Here is a 24041-nt window from a genome sequence, read left to right on the forward strand (position 1 = left end):
GATTATGGGCCCTACAGTTGGGCTGAGATGCCAAATCACGTCTTTCTAAACAAACCCTCTCCCTCCCCCCCTTCCTGTCTCAGCAATTACAGCAAGGTGGAGGGGGATACGGACTAATAGCTGTGTGGGTGTTGGGTCCCGCATCAGATCATTTATCACCGCTGAAACAAACGATGACACAAACCAGCGGGTCATCATCGGTCAGATAGACCGCGTGTAAATGTAGTTATATGACGCGGTTATGAATTAAGTTTTGGTGTTTGATGGCGTTAAAAATGCAGGAAGTTCTGGTGTTATGTCAACCCTGAGGAACACAAGCACCTCTTCTCCTCCTCCTCCTCCTCTTTTTTTTTTCCCCCCCCCGCCACTGCTATTTGAATAGAGAGCCTGCGGAGCACCCTTTTGTTCAGTAGCGCTCAGCTGCTGGAGAGGTGAGCACCACTCTGGCGCTCATCCACTCGTCGCGGCTGTTTGCCTCTGCTCGTCTCCGGAAGAAGCGCGGTCACTTCTCGAGAGAGAGAGAGAGAGACGGTCACCCCCAATTGCATGCAAAAGCGTAAAGCGTGCCTCCCGGTATCTGCCTTCCAGCCCTACACTCACAACTGCTTCGTTTTCACCCGCACTTGCAGGGCTTCTTATTTTTTATTCTTTTTTTACGCGTCGTTGGATGGTTGAGCTCCCCGTGTCTGTGGCGCTGTAAGCACCTGCACCGTACAGACCGACGCTCCTCTAAGGCTACTGCATCGCTCTACATTCCTGTGGACTGGACCGTACTTCATCCGAAAGGTGAAGGCTTAAAGTTGTTGAAGCTGCTTTTTTGACATTTGCTTTTTGGCGAGATGAGAAGGGCGTTTCACAGCTTATGTTCACTGCAGTCTGTGATAATTTGGAGATTGAGCCTGTCAGTACTGTCAAAGACAAAGATCTATGATCAGAATTTCAGGTGCATTTTAAAGACAGGATTGTGTAGCTTTTGTAAGAGTATGGTTCATTCACTCCAAAAATTACTTTATATATATATATATGAGGCTGCTTTTTCAGAGAAATTAACCGTTTTGCCATGTTGGAAATGTATTATTTAGATTTGATAAAAGGCCATTATTTATGGCTTATCTTTTTTTATCAGTTCGTCAGTTTCTTGGAACCAAATTCGTGGTACCACCTGACTTAGGGAAATGAGGGTTATTGGAAACATAAAACCTACTGTTGTCTCACATATTGTACCCCCTTTGCATGATGTCATGACTGTCCAAGTATGGTGCATCTTTTAACGAGTAATACATATAGCACCCTGGAGTATCGTTCCTTCTTTTTCCAGTTTGAAAGGTACTTATGTTGAACAACTTCAATTTTCAGCCTAACAGGGTCCCTGTCTGATTTGGATCTGTGTGACCATCATTCCACCTCTTGTAGTAAAGCCCCATGTCTTTCCCCCTGTAAGCCTCCAGGTGAGCCAGATAGGGACAGAGGGAGCTCTTGGCTTGGGAGAAAGTCAATATAAGCAGCAGGGCTGTCAGTGCCATCAGTGCCATCAGGGAACCAGAGAGGGCAAACCTGAGACATTATCTGGGATGGCACTTACACTCAAATGGGTCTCTCAGTTATGTCTGTTGGAGGAAACTTTGCTGCTGCACAGCAGCACCTCTAGGCTACAAACTGATCAGACTGGAGGAGGACCGAGCACGGCTGCCTTTAGTGGGCGATCTTGCGATGAGGGATGTTGGTGAGGGTGGAAAAGAAAACAATGTTCCACTTTGCTTTTTTTGTCTGCTTGTCTTCATTTTCCGAGTGTATGGCAGTGTGTCAGATAGAGGATGGCAGCGAGGGTAGGAGCAGAGTTGCTCATGACCCCCTGGGAAATTAAGCAGAGATTCAACCAGGCAGTTTGTGAAATGGTTACGCGACTCTCTCTCTCTCTCTCTCTCGCTCTCTCGCTCCATCTCTTTCTCTTTCTTTAGCCTCTTATTCTGTGTTTCTCTCGATGTGTGTGTCTGGTATTAGCACACACATGGGCGCATCATGTACACACACACAGTCTACCGACAGTATCTACAGGCTGTCTGTGGAAGAATTGATCCCATCTCATTTTCTCTGATATGTTATCCCTCCCAACTGTCGTCCCCCAACGTCATCCCACACATGTGTGATCCTGTATTTGGACTTGGCAGAGTGATCCTTATTGCGCGGGGCCAAGCCAGAACCGGCAGAAAGGCTGGCTGATGGATCAGGAGCTTCTGTTCCCCAGCTGATGCAGAGCAACACCACAGAGATCACAGGGCTTCATGTTCATTCTGTGACTGGCGGTAGATAAAAATTTCCCTTGTCACTGGTTGAGGTGTGTGTGTGTGTGTGTGTGTGTGTGTGTGTGTGTGTGTGACTGTCTGCTAGATTTTTCTTCTCTCTGCCTCTTGCACTCTCATGCATATTGTAGAAGAGCTCCATGTTTGTCTGTTTCTGTCTCTCTCCCCTCTCGTCTGTCTGTTTCTTTTTCTCGTCTCGCTCCGTTTGGACTCTATCACTCTCGCACTGGATCGCAGGCTCTGCTGTTAACGCCATTGTTCTCCGAAGAGGTTTTCTTGCCAGTTCACTGCCCCCTTTTTCACATCTTCTGTGTGATGAGGCATTACACTGGATGAACAAGATTCCTTTCGGGAGAGGTTCACTGCTTCTTGGTGGCTCTATTCCAACTGTGGTCAAGGCCAAGAGCAGCTCAGAAATGTTATCGCCACACCTCAGGAGAAAGAGAGAGAGAACAAAAAAAAAGAGAGAGAGTCTGGGAGAATTTTACAGAAATATCTGCTCTTAGCACAAGGTTGTGTTGTTACATATTTCAATACTGTGCCTTTGGTGCCTTTGCTGCCTGGCTGCGCTCAGCTTAGTGCAGACACTTGTAGTGAAGTATGTGAATGGGCAAGAATTCAATTTTGCACTTGAGTAGTGTCCAAGCAAGTGAATGGGAAACTGTGAATTTTTACAAATGTGAGACATTAATATTCCTACAATGAACCTTCTGCTATGCTTAAGACAAACAAAGCCAGTCTGGCTCGAGATGAAACAAGGAAGAACAGCCAAGCAACTGCACCGAATCGGCGCGGAGGATCTCTGGGCTTGAGTTAGGCTGTTTGACTGGTGAGGGCCCCCAGCTACAAATCCTATAGTTGGAAGCTTGTGGTGTTATGAGTCACTTGTGCTGCTTTGGCTAATGGCTTTAATCCTTGTATAAAAATAAAAAGGAAAAAAAGAAAAGACATTCATTATTGAGTGTTGTTTTGTGTCTTTGCTGAAAGTTTAGTGCCGTCGGCTCACTGTATACGTTACAAATGGATGTAGCTTTTTTTGGCTGTAGTGGTAGAAGGAGTAGGAGGGATGCTGGAATATTCCTGCAGAGACAGACTCATTTACAGGCTTGGATAACCCTGGTCCAATTAAAGGACAAATCCGGCGCAAAGTGAACCTAGGGGTTAATAACACATGTGTACCGAGCTCGACCGTTCTCTGGGATATGTTTTCATTCTAATCGAATGTGACCAGTTTTATCGCAAACCGCTAATTAGCTTATAACGCTAGTCGTCAGTCGTTAAAATAAAAAGAAATCGCTATTTCTATATCACTAACAAGGCTCAAAATAGCACCACACTTCCACGGTAGCATAATGAGGGTCCCTACATGTAAACCAAAGCATTGAGAATTTTGTAAGTGTACAGACAGTTTATTAAAAAGATAGTTTACAAAGACCGTTCACGACCAGTCGAACGACGACCGCCTTGGGAAACCACGGACCACGGGAGATTTCAAGTGACAGTTCAGCTCACGTCGCACGGCATTCTTCGTTAAACTGGTCGTGATCCCAAGATGGTGCCTGCCTGCATACGTGAACGGTACTGTCTTTCTTTGTTTTTTGTTTTTTTTTAAGATTATTTTTTGGGGCTTTTCCCTTTATTACATAGAGACAGTGGACAGGCATGAAAGGGGGAGAGAGATGGGGGATGACACGCAGCAAAGGGCAGCAGAGGGCAGCAGGTCGGATTCAAACCCGCTCCGCTGCAGGACTCAGCCAACATGGGGCGAACGCTCTTACTGGGTGAGCTAGAGGCCGCCCCGGCACTGTCTTTCTAAACTATCTTTTTAATAAACTGTCTGTACACTTACAAAGTTCTCAATGCTTCGGTTTACATGTAGGGACCCTCATTATGCTACCGTGGAAGTGTGGTGCTATTACACATGTGTTATCAACCCCTAGGTTCATTTTGCGCCAGATTTGTCCTTTAAGCAGTGAAAACACTGAGAGCAGCCCACACACATATTCAATTCTGTATGGATAAATGATCGGGAGAGTGTGTGCTTAGAACCGTTTGTTAAAGTTCAGGTTTGGCTTTGCACATGTATGTGGCGGTGGAGCCTGTTAGCCCATAGTTCATCTTTTAGGCTTGGTTCCACTTGGCACGTCCATTCCCCCAGTCACGGGGTGGTTTCATCGGCTTAATGAAGGCTGTACCTTTGCTCACCAGAGGACGTCAATCTGCTTGATCGACAGCTCGGCGTCCTTCCACTCCTCCAACGCCAAGCAGATGGAGCAGAGCCTAAGTGGGGCCTCTGCTAGCTTTGCCTTGGCTAATAATATAATAGTCTGGCATTAGCCATATTGAACTAGCTGCCGCGTATAGAGCCAAGCAAATGAGCAGCGCAGCTGGGCCATCATGGCCAGTGGCAGAGCAGACAAAGGCCAGGAGGCACAGAGGCAGAAAAAAAAAGGTAGTTTACCACAGTCCCTCCAGACACACCTCGTGAATATTCATCAAAGACCCCCCTCTCCTTTTCAAACCCAGCTCTGCACCCTTCTCCCACCAAATGTATTATTCAACGGAAGCATTTTCCCTATTAAATACTATAAATAAATAACGACATATGGTAACAGTTTTTGTCTGCTGAATTAATGACAGGGGCACAGTCAAGTATCTTCCAGTGATTGGAGGAGGGGGTGTGGAGGGTGGATTTCCTTTCAGCTACCTTTCCTCTGCTGGCCTTTCCTTTGTCTCACCGGTTGGGTGCGATGCTTCCTTTTGTCAAAGTCAGGTGGCATGGTGTCAGTAGAGCTGAATTGAATGGCGTCTCTATCAGTCACCTCCTAAAGCACCCCGAAGAAAAAGCAAACACTACCCAGCTGTTTGTTTAAACATTATGCCAGTGTTTTTCCTGTCTGAGTTCATCTTCAGAAAAACAAAAAGCTCCCTGTGGGCTCCTTTACGTATGTGGTTTCAGCACCGGACAGCTCCCGAAGCATTGCCTGTTAAGTCTACCTCATAGTTTTTTCTTTCCCGGTTAACAAAAACTCGACAGGGCGTATCTTCGCACACAATGAAGCACTAAAAGATGCATCACTCGTGGATATCAAGTATCTAATGTTGGCATCATTGTCTTACAGGCTCTATCTGTCAGACTCTGATGAGCTGGTAAACAGGGAGTGCTTGAGAAGCCTACAGATGGCCAATCTTTTCCACTCTCGTGTGCCACCGTTCCCAAAGGAGAGGCGCATTTTGTTGTGTGTGCAAGTGTTCAATTTGAATTTGTAGGGGTACAAAGTCATCCCCGCAATCTGAGGAAAATGGGAACTAAAGCTAAAGGAAAGCATGACATAAGTGGGTAGATGAAGTGAAACGTAAGCCATTGTTACTGAGAGTGATTTCTGTCTGTCTCCCTCTACCTCACCCCGCCTGCCCGGATTCAACACAGCACGGGCTATTTATGAAGCCGAGGCACCAGTGTGATACTTATAAAGCTCTCCTCGCTAATCAGATATCTAGCTCTGGGGTTGCAGAAACCAATCGCATGGATTTATGGGAGAGATCATCAAAGCCGTATAATTAATTTCATTCAGATCCCTTGCACCCAGGTCGACTGATCCCTGCATGCTGACTTCCTATTGTATGTGATGGTTTTGTGTGTGTGTGTGCTGGTTTTTGCATGTGTGCAAGTGCAGTATTTGACTTTTGTTGTTATTGATATCGGTTGATCATTTTTAGTCACACAAAGTACGACACAATGCGACTTTCCCTCCTTTGTGTTATTCTAACAAATACTGAACGGTGACAGCTGAAAGAGCATTATGCCTAGAATGCCTCAGTGCATAATTTCTGTAACACATTGTGGCTTCACAAGGTTTGTTGTTGGTGTATTTTGTCGTTTAGGAGAAGAAAAAGAAAAAAATCTGCTCTGCTTTTTATTCCATATTCCAACCAGAAAAAAACAGGTTTCTCTAATCCTCCCGTCTTGTCTCCCTGTAGGCACAGAACTGTGAATCATATTTTTTCTTAAAGGTTTTTATTGTTGTGGTAATACTGCCTTTTAATGTTTTCACAACACTCAATTCATTCTTATTTTTTTTTTATCTTACTGCTACATACATTCTAATAAAGCCAGAGGCAGACAGACACACCCAATCGTTGTTTTCACTGAAAACAGAAAATGATGCTGGAGGTAAAGTAAAGGGATCACTAAAGACATTAGGATTCATCCTCTGGTTGAAATGGCAATCCATGTAATAGCTGCTGAGAGACATGAATATCAGTCTGGACCAAAGTGGCGGACCGACCGCCAGTTTGACAGAGCCATGCGGCTAACATAGAAACATTAAAACCACAAAGAGTGGGGCCATTTGGTGAAAAAGCCATCAGTAGAGATTCAGACAGATGAGAGACTGAAGGAGATACAGACATAGATAGTCCGAAAAAAAGCAGCGCCAGCTGGCCGACCTGCAGCCCTCACCAGGTGGGTTGTTTTGTGTCCGAACTCAGCCTTTTTGTGACACTTGGATTTGTGGTCCATGTCGGTTCAGCCACCTGACAGATATCAGCAAAGATTCTCCTTCAGAGGTTTGGCCCTGTGTGTGTGTGTGTGTGTGTGTGTGTGTGTGTGTGTGTGTGTGTGTGTATACGTAAGCTTGTGTGTATGTGGACGGGCCAGCGGGATCCAGAGATGTGCTAAGCTGAACAGAGAGCGCTATGAAGCTTAGAAAGAGGATGAAAAGGCCAACGTGAGATCATATCTATCTATCTATCTATCTATCTATCTATCTATCTATCTATCTATCTATCTATCTATCTATCTATCTATCTATCTCTAAACTAAGATGTAGTTTACCTTATGTCTAGTCCTCTTTCTCTCTACAATAAACAGCAGTGAAATTAGTACGTGTGACCCAGTCCCAACCAGACTTTGCTTCCTGGCTGAAATTTCCCTTCATCTCCTCCTCCACACAGCCTTGGCGTGCTAAATAAAAAAAAAGTGGGGACACCTTCAAATTGATTTTAATATGGAATTTGTAAGGCTCATAGCGGATCAGATGTCCTGCCAGTAGAGTCACTTGTCATTTTGCAGTCGGTATTAAGATTGCCAATGCTCTAGTGTGTGTGTGTGTGTGTGTGTGTGTGTGTGTGTGTGTGTGTGTGTGTGTGTGTGTGTGTGTGTGTGTGTGTGTGTGTGTGTGTGTGTGTGTGTGTGGTATTGGTCGATACTTGAAACTTTTGTACTTAGTTTGTAAACAGACCAAGAATTTTTGAGGAGGAAGGCCATTTAGTTTGCCCAGTGTTCCTTGCATTGTTCAGAAGAAAATTGCATTTTAAAAGTGTAATTTTCATTCAAATTGCCTCCACTGTGTTTTGTCAACACAGAGCAAGCAAAGAAATAAAAACACAATTGTCCCAAATCAGGAGCAATCCAAGTCAGTCACCCGGTCAGCCAATAGACCGACTGAATAAAGAGGTCGCTTTTTGTGGTCGCACATTTTAATGCACCGGGCTGTTTAACAATTAGCATTTTGTGGCTTTGTGCAGAAGCTCCGCAGACAAATCCCTCTCGGTGGTTAGAGTAGCCGCTCTGGCGAATTCCAAATGAACTGTTGGGGGTGGTTCAAAGTTCGGTTTTGTAATTAAGTGTCACGCCGCAAAATGAATACAAAACAAAACATGTTGTGGAAGATGCAGAAAATGAAGAGACGCTGCTGCAGTCACTCAATCATGACTCAGTCAGCAATGATATTAATCAACTCTCTGTGTTGTGTGTGTGTGTGTGAATGTGTGTGTGTGTGTGTGTCCTCTCACCTCCCTCACACGTTAAATAACGTTAAACCACGATAACCTACCTCCCCTTGTGTCCCTACTCTGCACGTGTTCTTTGTGCTTTTCCCCTCAGCTGCAATTAATGAGTCTGTCTGTCTGTCTGTCTGTCTGTCTGTCTTTCTGTCTGTCTGGATAATTACCCTTGGTGAGTAGTGCTGGAGCCCTCTAGTTTGCTCCCAGATCTCTTTGATAAATTTGGCAACTGTTGCTGGGGGACCTCTAGTGACTTTGGATGCCTGCGTGTGTGCGTGTGTGCATGTGTGCGTGCGTGTGTGTGTGTGTGTGTGTGTGTGAGATAGAGAGGCTCATCTGAGAACATTGCTATCCCCAAGTGTCCAGCTCTGTGCTCAGATTGATTGGGGACTGCTGTCTGCGATGTGTGTGTCTGTAATCATTCTCTGCACTGGACTATTGGCTTAGCTGTTGATCACTCACCACTAGGTTTGGGCATTCCTTTCGATTCCGGTTCTTATCGATTCTCGATTCCGATTCTTTGAGGGATGGAGTTGAAACGGGTCACATGCTTATTTCACAAATAAGAGGAAAGTTTTATTTTGATTTAATGGTGGTTTGCAGTTTTACAGGGATTTTTCAATGTAAAATAAAGCCACACTAGAACGCCGCTTACTGTGCTCCAAGGCTGCAACACAACAAGCGCATGGCCGCTACGGAAACCAAAACTTGCGCATGTTAAATTTGGAACCCATGATCACATTTGAAACCAAATCCTCCAAACGATTCCAATAAAGAAACGATTCCGATGGAATCGCAATTTTTGAACCGATTCCAAGTAGGAATCGGTTCTCGATGCCCAACCCTACTGACCACTGTCTGTCATTGCGTCGGGGGTGGAGTGGAGTGGAGGTTACTGTAGCTGCACCGTGTGAGTGCGTTCATTCATAGATAATCATTGTTTTACTCTGACTGTTCTCATCTGTGTTTACTTCCTCAGTCCAGCCATTACATTAGCGTCCCATCGGCTTAGTGGAGAGCAGCAGAGGAAAAAAACGAGCGGCTTGTTTTTGTTTCTTTTTGAAGGCGTAATTGTAGTAAAATGCCTCGCTCTGCTCATCGCCTGTCTTCGCTTAAATGTAGGCCGCGCGACGTGCGCTCCCATAACGCTCTGCTGCCCACTTGCTCGCTGATTTTGTCACGCAGACACGCAAGCCCTCCTCCAAAGTCCAAACACACTCCCACACGCTGAAAAACACAAGGGCTATCTAAGCTTGCTGAGCCGCAGACAACTCAGGCGTTTGAGGCCGAGCCCTAATTGGACCTCATCTTAGCGTGACCTTCATTGTTTTGACAGATGGGGGGTGGGGGGGGGAAGGAGACACTCCAAAGCTTTGGTTAGCACCTCTCCCCTCCTCTCGATGTCAAGCTGCCAGGCTCAGCAGTGAAGGAGGCTCGCGCGTGCAGCCATTAGCTGCCTCCCAAAGCTTTTCCAAAAGGGTCAAAGCTGTCTAAAGCTGTGGAGTGAAAGTTTTAGCACTCACCTCAGTGGATTGTGTGCGTGTGTGTGTGTGTGTGTGTGTGTGTGTGTGTGTGTGTGTGTGTGTGTGTGTGTGTGTGTGTGTGTGTGTGTGTGTGTGTGTGTGTGTGTGTGTGTTTATGTCTTGGCTGAGGTAGCGCAGGGACCGGCACCCGAGAATTCCAAGGCGGTCCAAATAGCGAGTCAGCTCCGCAGCACGTGACGTGGTTTACCGCTGAGCCATTAGCAGTCAAGCGGTGTGTGCTTCAGGTGTTCCCAGAGGGAATGGAGAAAGAATTTTCTCCCCGCGGACAAAGCACACTGTTTTTAAAGGCTCCCTTGTGATTTATTAGGGAAACATTTCTTCAGACGGCCCACCTTCACTCCGCTGCCGTAAGTTCGAACCTATAGATACAGAGTTTGCACGCACTCGCGCACTCACTGCTGAGGTGGCAGGAGAGCAATTTGGAGTGGATTTAAAGTGGCCAGTGGGGATTCACAGTGGATCACTGCTAAAGATTCTCTTCGCTGAGTTGTGCGAATGTGTTTGTGTGTAGTGCTGCAAAAAACGTCATTTAATCTCAACACGAGGAAATCACTCACTCACTCGCTCGCTCATTCTTTCTTCCCTCGTCCGTCTCCTCCTTCCCCCCTCTCTCGCGTCTCTGTGAACGCAACGCATCAAGGTCACAATTGAACTTTCAAGAGGCCAATCCCGCAATCACGCTCCTTGATTGCGCTGTTTACTCTTAATCAGGATCTCAGACAGGACAGCGCCGTCTTCAGCAACCCGTCACCTCACACCGCGGCAATCACAGCGCTTGTCGTTTCTTATGTACCGCTGCAAACAGCCTTAATTGGCTGCTGTTCCTTCCCCCCTCGACCACGCTGCTCCCGCTGCTGCTGGTGAAGAAGCTGCTCAGGATTAATGGTGCTTTTTTTAAAACTGCAGACTGAAATTAGCATTGTAAATGAATTCTCAAGATTGCGATGTGACTCTCAAGTGTCATTTCTAGACGGCGGCTTTAAAATGGAGGTGCTCTAGTTCAGTGTTGTGTGTCCCCCTGGTTTTATGTCTGGGATGAGCTTTGTTTAAACTGCCCACCTGCGTACCATTCAGCAGCGGTGTATGTCCAAGCGGCTATTACCTTTTCTTAAAGCCAGGAGCTCAGGCTGCTCATCTTGTCACAGCCGCCGATCCGACTGCCAGCACCCGAGGCCCCCTGTGGCATCTGCTCTTTGCATTTGCCCGCCAGATAAATGAGGTGTTTGCTTTTCTTTGGCGGAGCGGTACCTTTCAGAAGGTCAGCGAGGGTGGCTTCGCTGGGGAAAGTGAGCTCTGTTGATGTGGCTCAAAACTCAGCGCTTTTAAAGGACCAGTAGCTCTGAATGTGTTAGTCCATTAACCACAAATCATGTATGCTTTAGCTTACTGCTAACCATTTTCCCTTTTAAGCAGGTTGATGGATTTCCCACCTTCCCCTCAGCACTTGGTCTCAATGCTGTACTGGATGAAATTTAGAGATCAGTAATCCATCAGGGTAGACATTTAGTCTAATTATCCTCTTTTTGTAAAAAGGTAATGTAGTTTGTAAAGCTTTGCGCATTTATGGCCCTTACAGTACAACCTCCATCTTTGGATAGTTTGTCACCCAGACTCAATTTTCTGAAAACACAGTTTCCTTATTTTTAATACTTTTTTTTAGCTGCCTATTCTCAAAAAATGTTGATTTGACAGCTTGCTTTGACCAATTACTGAGCAGAGTTTTCAAGAGTCAAGAGTTTCTGAGACAGAAATTCATTCTGAGCTGTGAAAAGTGGTTGAAAATAACTTTAAAAACATATGGTATGCTTTGGGAAACTGATTATCCGCACCCTAAAGTATTCCAAGTTTTAGCAGCATGGCTCTTTGGATGGCTAGGTCCGTCTGTTGGTTGGTCAGTCTGTCCACCATTTTGGTCCAGACTGAAATGTCTCAGCAACAATTGGACGAGTTGCTATGAAATGTCTTGACTTTTACTTACTTTTAGCGCCTCCAGCATCTCAAAGTGTTCAGTCGTCCAGTGAACATTTACTCAATGGATTTGCAAAAGAAATCTTGTACATGCTTGGTGCCGAGACAGTTAGTCGCCATTACTTTGGTAATCCCCTGACTTTCACTCTGGCGCCACCATGAGGTCGACATTTTTCGTTTTGAGTGAAATGTCTCAGCAACTATTGGATGGACATAAGGAAAAACAGGGTTGAAAGCTTTGCGGCACAGTGGGAAAAACAGTAATAATGAGGTGGGATACACTGTGTGTTTACTGTAAGGACGTTTAGAGGAATATATCAAAGTGGGTCCACAGTGGGATATATTGTGCTATCCACTGTATGACTTCAACCACGGGCTTTAGAACAAATGTCAACGGAATATCAATGCACATTTGTGACAGACTTTATGAGTCTGTCATTTCTTTTTTTATCAGTATTTTTGGCCAATTGGCCCTTGTACAGCAGAGAACTGACAAGGGATGACATGCAACAAAGGTCTCCACCAGGGTGCCCAATCAGTCTGCAATTTCAACTGCATTGAGACACAAACTTTTCAAAGGGAAAAAAAATAAATACTAAAACATTTGGGGTTGGGAGAAATCTGCTCTGCTAATGGGTCCGCCTCTTTAAAGCTTGCGTCTACCTACAGAGAATCTTGCTTGCTTCTTTTTAATTAATTTTTTTTACAGGAATGCAAGAGATCTCTTTGTTGTGCCAACATCATCAGTCAGCACTCTGTCTGTCCTCAGTTAACAGATGTTTTTTTTTTTTTATATATATATTCTTTAACTTCTCCGTGCTACATCAACCCCTCCACTCATCCATTTATCCACAGCTCCATATTTCCCTCCCTCTTCCGTTTCTTTCAATTAAACCTCGCGGCTGATCATTTACTTAGCAAAGCTCCCTACGGCCCCCCCGTCACTCCGCTCAGCCTCTGTGTGGAAGTGCATTTTGAATTAGCGCCAGGTGTTTGTTTTTTCCTCTCTCAGTAAACATTGTTTGATGACTTAAATTAGCTTTGCTGACGCTTCCTCTTTCAGAGAGGAGGCCCCCTAATGGGAAGACCAATGTAACTGGAGGGGCCTGGTAAAGAAAACAGCAATGGCACACTGCTTGAACATCAAGCTGTATGGAGTTCAGTGATGGAGTTCAAAGGCTCTCATCTTTGATGAGCTTGTAGCGAAGAAAATAACAAACTCATGGGGTGTCTGTGGCTCAGTGTTAGAGCAGTCGCCTGCCAATCGGAAGGTTGGCGGTTCGATCCTTGCAGTCCCATGTGTCCTTGGGCAAGACACTGAACCACATGTACATCGGAGTGTAAATGTGTGTGAATGTTTATCTGATGAGCAGGTGGCACCTTGTATGGCATCCTCGGCCACAATGTGTGAATGGTGAAGAAGAAGAAAATGAGTTCTCAAGGTAAGACTGTTTGTGCCTCTGTACTTCGTGGCTTTGCTCACTCTGTGGCCTCACTGGAGGTTTTTCCCTCAGGTAACATTTACATCACCTTTGGTCTAAATGCTTGCTCTTGGGGGAATTACTAGAATTGTTGGGTCTTTGTAAATTATAGAGTGTGGTCTAGGCCTACTCTATCTGTAAAGTGTCTTGAGATAACTCTTGTTATGATACTATGAATAAAATAAAATTGAATTGATCTAGCCTTGGTTTGCAGCTAGTTTCTTTTTGTGTATTATATTGGAGCAGCCCGGGCTTTCACGTTTGGTTGTCATTAATTATGCCTATGTAAAAAATGAGCATGTAAGGAGCTCGTCGCGTTAACATGGGAAGCCTTTGCTTCTTAGCTTTTGTCTTATTGCTTCTTGTTTTTTTGTTTGAGTCTCTTTCACACCGCGGAGGGGAGTCTGTAACATAATATTAACAAGACATGACAAACAAAAGCTTTTATTTCTTACAAATATCACACATAACACAGTAGAATGGGAGAGCCCCAGAGAATATACCCCATAACCCCCAATCCCATCTGTCTCTCCTCCCTACCTTTTCCCGAATCTCAAATCCACTGACGCCATATCACGTGTGTCATGCCAGCCACCTGTATCATTTTGTGCGGACACACTGCACCACATCACTTTGCACCACCGTTCATACCCCTTTTTCCACCGTGTATGCCTCAGAGAAGTAGCATTTCCCTTTTGCCCCACGGCACATGCAGCTACTGTACCTTCACTTCTTCTCTTGTCAGGTGATAGCAGGTATTCTTTTGTTGTCTTGTAGCTGTCCCAGTGGATGATGGAAAACTATTCTTAGGTAGAAAATGTCCAGCCCATATTTGGACCTCTTTTCTTATATAATATAAAGATACATTGAAAGTTGTAGTCAGGGAGTTCAGCGCAGCACACTAAATTCTCATAATGTGCTTCATGTTATGTGTCTTAAAGGAATTTGTTTGGTCCCAGGCTAGCCAAACTACCCTAAAGCCTATTGAGAGGTTTTATAACCGTGCCTTAAAATGTTTAGATAAAAACCCATTCGATTCCATCACTGTTACATTTTAAAGAAACATAAAATCTTAAACTTTGTTAATTTTGTTAATCTTAGATACATAAAGTTGTTTTTTAAATGTTTGACTGGACTTGCACCTGAGCCACTTTGTAAATTTGTGAACAGGCTGGAATCCTCCAGATCCACAAGAGCTGCTGCATGTGGAGACTGCAGAGTTCCATTTTGTAAAACCTCCTTTGCCCAAAATGTTTTTTCTGTGAAAGGAGCCAATCTGTGGAACTGGCTTCCTACAAATATAAAGACTAACTAAATTGTCCACCTTTAAAAAACTATCAAAAGCATGGTTTATACAGCAGCAGAAGTGTGATCATGCCATATGAAATGTATAGCTGTGTGTATGGGAGGTGTGCATCTGTGTGAGTACGACTGAATGTGTTTTTATTTTCTACACTTATTTTTATTGCTGTTAACTGGTTTCAGGACCTTTTACTGTATTCATTGTAAAAATTTGACTCTTTTATTATTTTAACTGTTAAAAGCCCTTCTAGGGACAGGTGTTGCGAATTAGCCATGGCTATAAACACTGTGATACAGGCATCGGATTGTTCTTTATGTAATAATCTATGTTTTTTTTTGTATCTGTCCCTATTCAAATAAACAAGAAATAAATAAAATAATATTTGGACTTTTTTGGGAAATACACTTATTTGTTGTTATGCTCAGACAAATGAGCGTATGAAGCTACAGGCAGCAGCCGGTTAGCTTAGCATAGCATAAATCCTGAAAACAGGGGGAAACAGCTAGCCTGACTTTCCAAAGGTGAAAGAATTTATGATATGGCTTTAGCTTCATACTGTAAATTGTATGTATAATATGGAGGGCATTTTGAGTTTGCATTAACTGGGAAGCAGGTGAACTCTGATACAAGGTCCAAATAGGTCCAATTGAGGTAAATAAATAGAGAGAATGTACGATATATAATATACGGACAAATATGAGAGTTGTATCAATCTTCTTATCTAACTCTCGGCAAGAAAGCAAGTAAGTGCATTTGCCAAAATATTGAATTGTCCTCTTAATATATTGCACAGTCCTGGTGACAAAGCACTTCCTTTTCTCTACTTCTACATGTGTCTGTCATCATTGTGACACTTTGATATTGTGCCACAATGCTCCCTGTTACGCTGTTATGATATGTTGTGAGCTGATCCTGACACTTTCTCTTCATTGTTATTGTGCGTGAAGAGTCTGCAGACGGTACTGAGATTGAACTGCTATCAGGAACACATTACCCACACCACGTGCTGGAAAATATGTCCCCTTTCTTTGTGATATTCTCTTTTTTTTTCATTCAGTGCATCCTTCACTCCTTTTGGCTTTGCCTCTTCCTTTGAGTTCCTCTTTTCCTCCATCTAATTCACCTGCCATCATTCACCAAACAGCGTGTCAGTACAGTCAGGGCAGAGGAAAGGGGAAGAAAACACGAGAGAGGAGAGAAAACATTTTTAGAAATTTCTAGAAATGCATATTCAAAGGCAGCTGAACTTGCTGCTTGGTCTCAAAGATATTTGACCGGTCATCCAAAGTAGATATTCTATAACCTGAATGACTTAGAATCTTCATAACCATTTTGTTTTAAATCAATTGAACATGTATAAAGCAGCTATTCAAATCAAAATATGTCCCTGGGCTGCCAGCACTGCATCTGGGGAGAGGCAGGGTATGATGGCAGGACAGCATCCATCAGGGCTTGATGGGCGACGGCAGGTTACCACGTATGAGCCCAGGGAGAGAGAGCAAGCTGCATCGGTAAACACACAATATCACCCCGATATTTAACCCATCATTACTTGTGAAATGTGAGCGAAGCAGGTTGTTGTTCCCGGAGATAATTACAGACCATGTCTGTAATTTGCCACAGTTGTTGTAGTGGGACCTTTTATTCGACGCGTGACTCCTCCGTCAGAACCGCAGATCATGCCGGTAAAGTCCCTCTACGGTGGTAATGCACGAGTACTGCCTCTGGCTGTGTGTGGTTGTGATGAGATGTGTAATTAGCCGAAGCAGCCTGACAAACTGCTGCAGGTGCATGAGAGATGAAGGGCAGTGAGCCAGGAGAGAGGTCAGGAAGAGAGGAGAGGAGAGGAGAGGAGAGGAGAGGAGAGGAGAGGAGAGGAGAGGAGAGGAGAGCGTTAGTGTCGACTATAAAATTCAAGGTTGATCCAGTTTTGTGAAATCATATTTCATTGTTTTGTTTCTATCTCAATGCCAGAGCCCATACTAAACTCTCTCTCTCTCCCTCTCTCTCTCTCTCTCTCCCTCTCTCCCTCTCTCTCTCTCTCTCTCTCTCTCTCTCTCTCTCTCTCTCTCTTTATGTACATTATAGTCTCTTTCCATTTGCGAGATTCAAGGTCATTCTCATCAAGTTTGGATATACCGACCACTGCAGTAGTGCGAATAAATAGCAAGCAGGGTGCAAGGCTACAGTATCAGCCAGTTAGTTTGGACCGCCAAGAGTCCAGGTGGAAGAGGTGGGGGTTAACATCACCAATCAGGCTAATTAATTGCTCCAATTTAGTCATTAGGCGTTGAGTTGGAAGCGAGAGCTGACACCTGCAGGTTCTCTGGAAAAATCGCAAAGAAAAAGAGAGTGAAAGAGCGAAAGAGAGAGGAGAGAGGGCAGAAAATTGCCCATGTTGTTTTAAACTGTGTACATAAACAATGGATCAAATTTAATTTGTGCTCACGAAATAAGTAATGTTACTCTCACTGTAGTAGGTATAGGAGATATGAAGGTGTGTGTGTGTGTGTGTGTGTGTGTGTGTGTGTGTGTGTGTGTGTGTGTGTGTGTGTGTGTGTGTGTGTGTGTGTGTGTGTGTGTGTGTGTGTGTGTGTGTGTGTGTGTGTGTGTGCGTGCAGCCCTTGAAGAAAATTCTGACAGGCCCCTGGAGTGAGACCTTCACTGGGTCTACTTCTGCGCAGACTCTCATCATTGCTCCCACAGAGAGGGAGGAACAGGGCAGGAAATTGGATAGAGAAAAAAAAAAAAAAAAAAAAAAAAAAAAAAAAAAAAGAGAGAGAGAGAGATGTGGATAAAGAGAAAGAACATCAAAAGTTGGTAGAACCACATATGATATTAACCAAATATAATAGCTAATGTGCCACTACTTGAAGGTAATGTGACTGTTATTCTGCACATAGACTTCCACAATAGTGCCATTAATAACAATGTATATGTTTCTCAAAGATTTAGTTCCAGTCATAATATACAGTTTGGCATTTCTTCTGTGCAGGTTTTCAGCGCTGCACAGTAAACAACAGGATATGGAGGAGAAGTCTTTGTTAAAACAACTTTCTTAAGAGATCCTCTTCTTTAGAAGCATAATGTTTGCTAGAAAAACCAGTGACGCCAAACCTATTTATGATGGACAATAAACAAAGGCTGTTCTCACCAGAAAAACAACAGCATTTGCAGTTAGATCACATGCTTTAAATCACTTTTGTTTGTTTTGTTTCCTGACAAGTGATGAATTCTCATGAAATGAATGGCTGTCTGTCTACTCTAAGACTCAAAGGCACAAGTAACATGATGTTGCTGAAGTACCACAGAACTTCTTGAGGAGGTTGTTGTGGATAGTTAACACGGTTAAAATGCTGAAAGTTAAACGGTCTAAACGGTGTGGCTGTATTTATCTCTGAACAATTCAAACAACGGGACGTGCAACAGTCTGCAGCTAAAGACACAGAGTAGCTTAGTTGAACTATTGTTTGTAAGCAATTGACTGGTGAAATAAGTTATTGTTATTACATTTCAAATACATTATTTAAATTTGACCATATGGCCTTAGCAGTAAAGAAGCCATTCTTTAATGGCTGATTGTGCTCTTATTTTATTTTATTTTTTAAAGTAAACAATATATATATTCAAAAGTGTCGCTTTAGCACAGTTATCGGAAAGAACCCAAATGATACCCAACCCTCCTTGTAAGGTATGTAATTTTTGCTTCTTGTAAGAGAAGCAAAAATAAAGCTAGAACGAGGATTATGAAATAAGGGACATTTGGGTTTAATGCTACAGAAGATATCGAGGAGAAGACATGCAGCTAGAGAAGGAGGGAGAGGAATGGCTAATATAAACAGCCCAATAAGTAGGGAGTCATCCAGAGAAATGTGCTGCTCCTAGGCTCTCCGTTTATGGCTGTTGTGCACAATTGGGGTTTTCATGAAACAGATGGTCCGCAGGAACTGCCCTGCATCTCCGTTCCATCAGGTTGGCCCGATAAAGAGGAGAATGATGGTGTTAACTTTACACGCCGTCTCTTCTCTAAATCACCTCCAACTTTCTAAACTTCTGTCCCACTCCTTCGGTCCTTCTTCTCTTCCTCCTTTCCATTTTCTACCCTCCTTCTTCTATTCCTTCCTTCATGGTGCTCCTGGAGCTCCTTCGCCTCCTCTCGTTGCTCCATGAACCCTATGTTTCCTCTTGTGTTCCAGCACTGAGTAATTACTTTACAGGCTGGAGAAGGTTACGTTGGCACGCCAGCACTCTTTCTCTCTGATATTCAAATGAGCGCCTGTGTCCGCGACCTCGTTTGTCATCAGTTCAATGGTGTTTTTGTGAGTGTATGTGTGTGTGTGTGTGTGTGTGTGTGTGTGTGTGCGTGTGTGTGCGTGCGCATGTGGCGTCTAATCTCTTATTTAGAGTATCACAGAGGAAAGACATTAACATCGGTCGGGTGAAAAATTAGAACCGGGGCTGATTAATTCCCGGCAAAAAGGGAATTAAAGGGCGCTTCCCCGCCATTGTCTTTGTTGCAGGATTTACCTGCAGTGTGATTGAAGGTGCCTGCTCTGCGCTGCCACTGTCATTAATAATCACCAGCCTTCAGGAAGATTCATGCTGCCATGATCGAGTTGGTTCAAAACACTTAGCCATTACACATGACACCGAGGGCTTGATATATGACGGGCTAATAGCTCTGCACTCCAGCAACAATGCTGTGGAACAACAATAAGGACCATTACGCTTTTATCAAACAAGATTAGGAGAACAAGTTACATTTTAGCATACATAGCAGCTTGTCATGAAGCTGAATTAAAAATGAATGACTGTTACGCACAAGTAACACAGTTAGGTTGCTTTTTTTTTATTATTTGTTTAGTTGAAATTGTTTTAACTTCTCTCTGGGACCTGTGTGTGTCTATATGGTGTGAAGTGTTATTGGCAAAACACAGCGACACTGTTGACTCGTCAAGAAAAAAAAAAAACAGCATTTCTGAGTGAATTGGTTTAGCTCTGCAATGGTGAAAAGTATTTTCATTCAGTCCGCTCACAGAGTAAAAATTATAATCCCCCTTCTCCACTTATTCTTCTCTTGAGCATGGCGAAATATTATAAATGTGATCAAATTTACAGACTGCTCTCCACTGTAAAGCAGGTTCATATTGCTTCCAATAAAGCAGCAGTAGAAACTAACTCACTTTATCACTTTACATTCAGACCGGAGCGCCTTCATTTTTCCCCCTGACTTTACTTCTGAAGGTGAATTCAGTGGAGATGAATAAGCGCTTTATGGCTGCCTCTAATTTTCCCTGGTCAAGTGTTATGCTGCAGGTACTAATCTGTTTCATTACATTAACTCGGGTGATAAGGCCACCACTGGGAGATTGTGCCGGAAAGAGGAGTGTGTGGCGCTGCACAGCCTCATGCTTTGCCCAAAACTCCTAAAATGACAGCCACACGGACATATTGGCCCTCGTTTATGAAACGTGCGCACGACCTAAAACAGGCGTAGGACGGGCGTACGCCGATTCCAACGCAAAGCTCGGCGGAGGAGACGCAGCTCTCCCTCAGCTGTGGCCTGGCTGACTCATGAAAAAACACGAGTAAGTAATAAAAGACACTGCATAAACTCCACTACCGTTTGTTTATAAGCACCTACATGTAGGCCTAATAGACTATAGACAATATAAGCCTGTATATTACTATAAGGACTATAGCATACATATGTCAAGGATGTATAAATTAAATAAACTTCATCTGGAGTCCGATTTACTACGGCAACACTGCATCGGTGGTCTCTTTTCATTCCGCATTCCAGCCGCTGCATTTATCAACGTACGACCATTCTTACGCTCTGATTGGTGTGATACGAACGTTTCACGAATCCCACGTGAAGCCTGTCGTAACATGATTTCTGCGGTCATATCTGCGCTGGTTTCTACGTTAGCTTGATAAATGAGGGCCATTGCGAGCAACTGCCTGTTGTTTACATGAGAGACAAAGGCCATGTGATATATCGAAACACATGGAGACTTTGCATGTGCGCACACCGCAGAGGAAGAATCCGTGATCCGAGGGCTGTCAATTACTGATAGCAACACGATAGAGCCGAGCTGATCAAAGGCCTGCCTTATGTAGTCTGGCCTCCTTTGTTCCTGTCTCAAGAGATTGAAGGGGGGGTTCACACTCGAAGAGCTTCTCATCATTGCCTCCACACACACACACACACACACACACACACACACACACACACACACACACACACACACACACACACACACACACACACACACACACACAAACAAGTCTGTATTACTATCTTTGTGGGGACATATCATTGACATAATGCATTCCCTAGCCCCTTACCCTAACCTTAACCATCCCAACTGAATGCCTAACCTTAACCCTTACCCTCACCCTAACCATAACCTAATTCTAACATAACCCCACAAGTATACTGTAGTCCCCGGTTTTTGGACCCCACGAATATAGTAAAACAGGTACACACACATATACACACAGGTTGTTTCACTATCTTTGTGGGGACCCGTCATTGACATAATGCACTCCCTAGCCCCTTACCCTAACCTTAACCATCACAACTAAATGCCTAACCTTAACCCTTACCTACCCTAAACATAACCTAAACAATTTCTATCACTAAAACCAAGTCTTAACCCTCAAACCGCCCTTTAACCTTGTGGGGTCCAGAATTTTGGACCCCACAAGGCTGTGCAGACCCCACAAGTATACTGTATTCTCCGGTTTTTGGACCCCACGAATATAGTAAAGCACGCACACACACACACACACACACACACACACACACACACACACACACACACACACACACACACACACACACACCCCTGTCCAGATCAGAAAGCAAACATAAATTGAATGCACATGGCTGCACACAAACTTGCACGCACATTCATGAACACATCTGTACCGACTCACTCATCCGAACACAAGAGTGCCCAGTGATTCATCACGTCACGCGTCCGTCGCACCTGCGCACCCATGCCGGTGCACAAAAAGCCTCAAACTTTGTAAAAAAACGATATCATGCGTTTTCCCCGTCGCGCTCCCAGAGAGACCTGCCAGGCCAAAGAGATGATCGCCATCCCTGAGATTGATTCCGATGTTTGTTGCTAATTATGTTATGCCGCCGTTTGAACTGTCTGTTCAAATCCAATTATCAGGCAGCCTGTGTAGTTTACAAGATTGGGGCGGCGACGATGGGAGGGGGAGGATTGGGAAGCGGAAAGAGAGATAGCAAGTCGCGGGGAAACACACTGTCTTGGCTGTGAGATGTGAGGAATTTCATTGAAGGAAAACCTTTTATACAAGAAGCTTAAAAACACTTGTTTACTTTGAATGTGGGCTATGGTTTATTTGCCTTTCTAGTCACCAGATAACCGCAGAAGCTTAAAGCAATAGTTCGACACTTTGGGAAATACACTTAATTCACTTCCTGGCAGAGAATTAAAGAGGATGATTGATACCACTTTGATGTCTGTACTTTAAGCCGGTTAGCATAAACACTGAAACGGGAAGAAACAGCTAGCCTGCCTCAAAATCCACCTACCAGCGCCTCCTAAGGCGCATTAATTAACATGTTATCTCTCATTTGTTTAATCCGTACAAAATACAATTCCCTTACTATTCCCTGTTGATTAATAGTCTGGCATATAATCCCCCCGTGAATTGTTGTTTTTACACTTTAGATTAACGAGACAGTGTCAAAGGCGTCATTACATAGAGACCGTGTCAAAGTGAGAAGAAGCCTCTGGAGATCTCCATTGTCGATTAAAACATAAAAATGGTGACAGGGTGCAATTTGAAAGACTGTAAACTTTGCAGCAGGGGGTAAAGCACATAGCTTGTTTGAAATTGATCCCTCTGGTAGCAGTCTGACTAACTCATAATGACATTGCAAAAACAGCCTAAAACTAACAATCAAGTGCACCACAAATGCAACTACACCCCTCTGTGAAATGTCAATTTGTGTTGGCTGCCTTGTCTTGATTTATGGTTCATTTGCACGGTGTAGGTGGTCCGCTGCATGCTCAGTATCTCACACACACACACACACACACACACACACACACACACACACACACACACACACACACACACACACACACACACACACACACACACCTTCAAATTAGTTGTCATGCCTGGGCATTGCAAGCTGCTGGGCCCCAGCAAGTAGCCCCATATTCTCAGACAGATAGGGCCAGGGCAGGGACCAGGTGAATAAGTATATAAACCTTGGCCCGAGGCAGGTCTCATCAATTCTGCTTCTCCCAAATGAGCGTGCCCGAGAATCGATATACCTAGGGGATCCCAGGCAGTCTCCATCTCAGACCAGGGAATCGTGCTCGGACTGAGACCGGACTACAGCGCTTAGCAAAAAAGCTGGAAATAGCCAGGCTGTACGTTCATGCCCCTGACAGCCTCTCTTGCTCTCTATCACTCTTTCCCGTATCTCCCGTTATCTTCTCTCTGGCCAAGGTGTGTTAACTCTCCCCGCAGTCGTCCCTCCTCTCTGCATCTCCCATGGCTGCTCTCCCACCAGCGTCTCACACCTTCCCTGCCCTCCTTATTTACACTTTAGCAGCACACACTCTGTTTTGCCGCTCCTAACAGGATATTGGAAACATCTGCAGACTTTCATGACTCATTAGCCATTCTAAGCGTGATTATTTATTAAGCACAGAGCATGCTGAAGCTACTGCTACTATCAGTGTGCTTGCCACACACACACACACACACACACACACACACACACACACACACACACACACCGGCGCTTCTTTTTTTGGTGCTTTGAGTGTTTCATTTCTTCCTTTTTCATTCTTACACTTCGATTCTCTTTCTCTCCATGTTTTCTTTTTTTATACTCTCCGTCTCACCCTGTCAAAATCAAGTTTTCTTTTTTCTGGCTGCTGTGCGCTCCAATTCCAATTTTATTCATTGTACTTTGACGCTCCTCATCTCGTCTCACTTTTAAACTCTTTATTTCCCTCCATGAAGTCCAGTTTCTTTCCATGCCATTCCCTCGTATCCACAATCTGGTTCTTTTTGTCAAAGCTGATGCATTGTCAACGTCTATCACACATCTCACCATCACTCTACTCTCTTGTTTGTCTGTCTCTCTACTAGGGATGGGCATTTGATTACATTTTCTGAGTTGATCGTCGGGAGAATTAACGATTGACTATCAATTAATCATTAATATTTTTATATTAAAATTCATTATTTATTTAACTTTTCATAAATTAAAAATGCAATGAAAATACAAAAATACAGCGTGTTTTTCCTCGATGAGATCTTAATTACAAGAACAACTTGTGGCAGTTAAACTGGAGGTTATAGATATAGATTATAGATATATGCGGTGCGGTACTCTGAAGCAGCAGAACCAGCAGCTGCAAGCTGGCGTTCTTAAACAGAGACCCTCGTTTGTTCCAAAATAATCAATAAAAAGAATCATGTTAAATAATAACTTAACCAACAACATAATAATACTTAGATCTGGCAGGTTTTGTCAAAATGTAACTCAAAACTATCCAAGGCACGGACAAAGCCTAATAAAAAATAGCCAGTAGGCTAACTCAGATACAACTTCTGCACCAGTCTACTGATGTTTGTTGAGAAAGAT

General features: G+C 43.9%; 1 protein-coding gene across 3 annotated transcripts in view; it reads left to right on the top strand.

The window, feature by feature from the left end:
* Nucleotides 1-421: 421 nt before the first annotated feature.
* Nucleotides 422-24041, top strand: part of ncanb (neurocan b) — a 173160-nt gene continuing 149540 nt past the window's right edge. For 2 of the 3 annotated variants that reach the window (XM_039811768.1, XM_039811770.1), the window contains exon 1: nt 422-786. The gene's annotated coding sequence lies outside the window, so the exon portion shown is untranslated. Of the gene's footprint in view, nt 787-2221; nt 2304-24041 lie in introns of those variants that run through there. The other variant, XM_039811769.1, reaches the window with a different exon arrangement.

The sequence above is a fragment of the Perca fluviatilis genome, chromosome 9, assembly GCF_010015445.1.
Source record: "Perca fluviatilis chromosome 9, GENO_Pfluv_1.0, whole genome shotgun sequence".
In the NCBI taxonomy this organism is placed as follows: domain Eukaryota; kingdom Metazoa; phylum Chordata; class Actinopteri; order Perciformes; family Percidae; genus Perca; species Perca fluviatilis.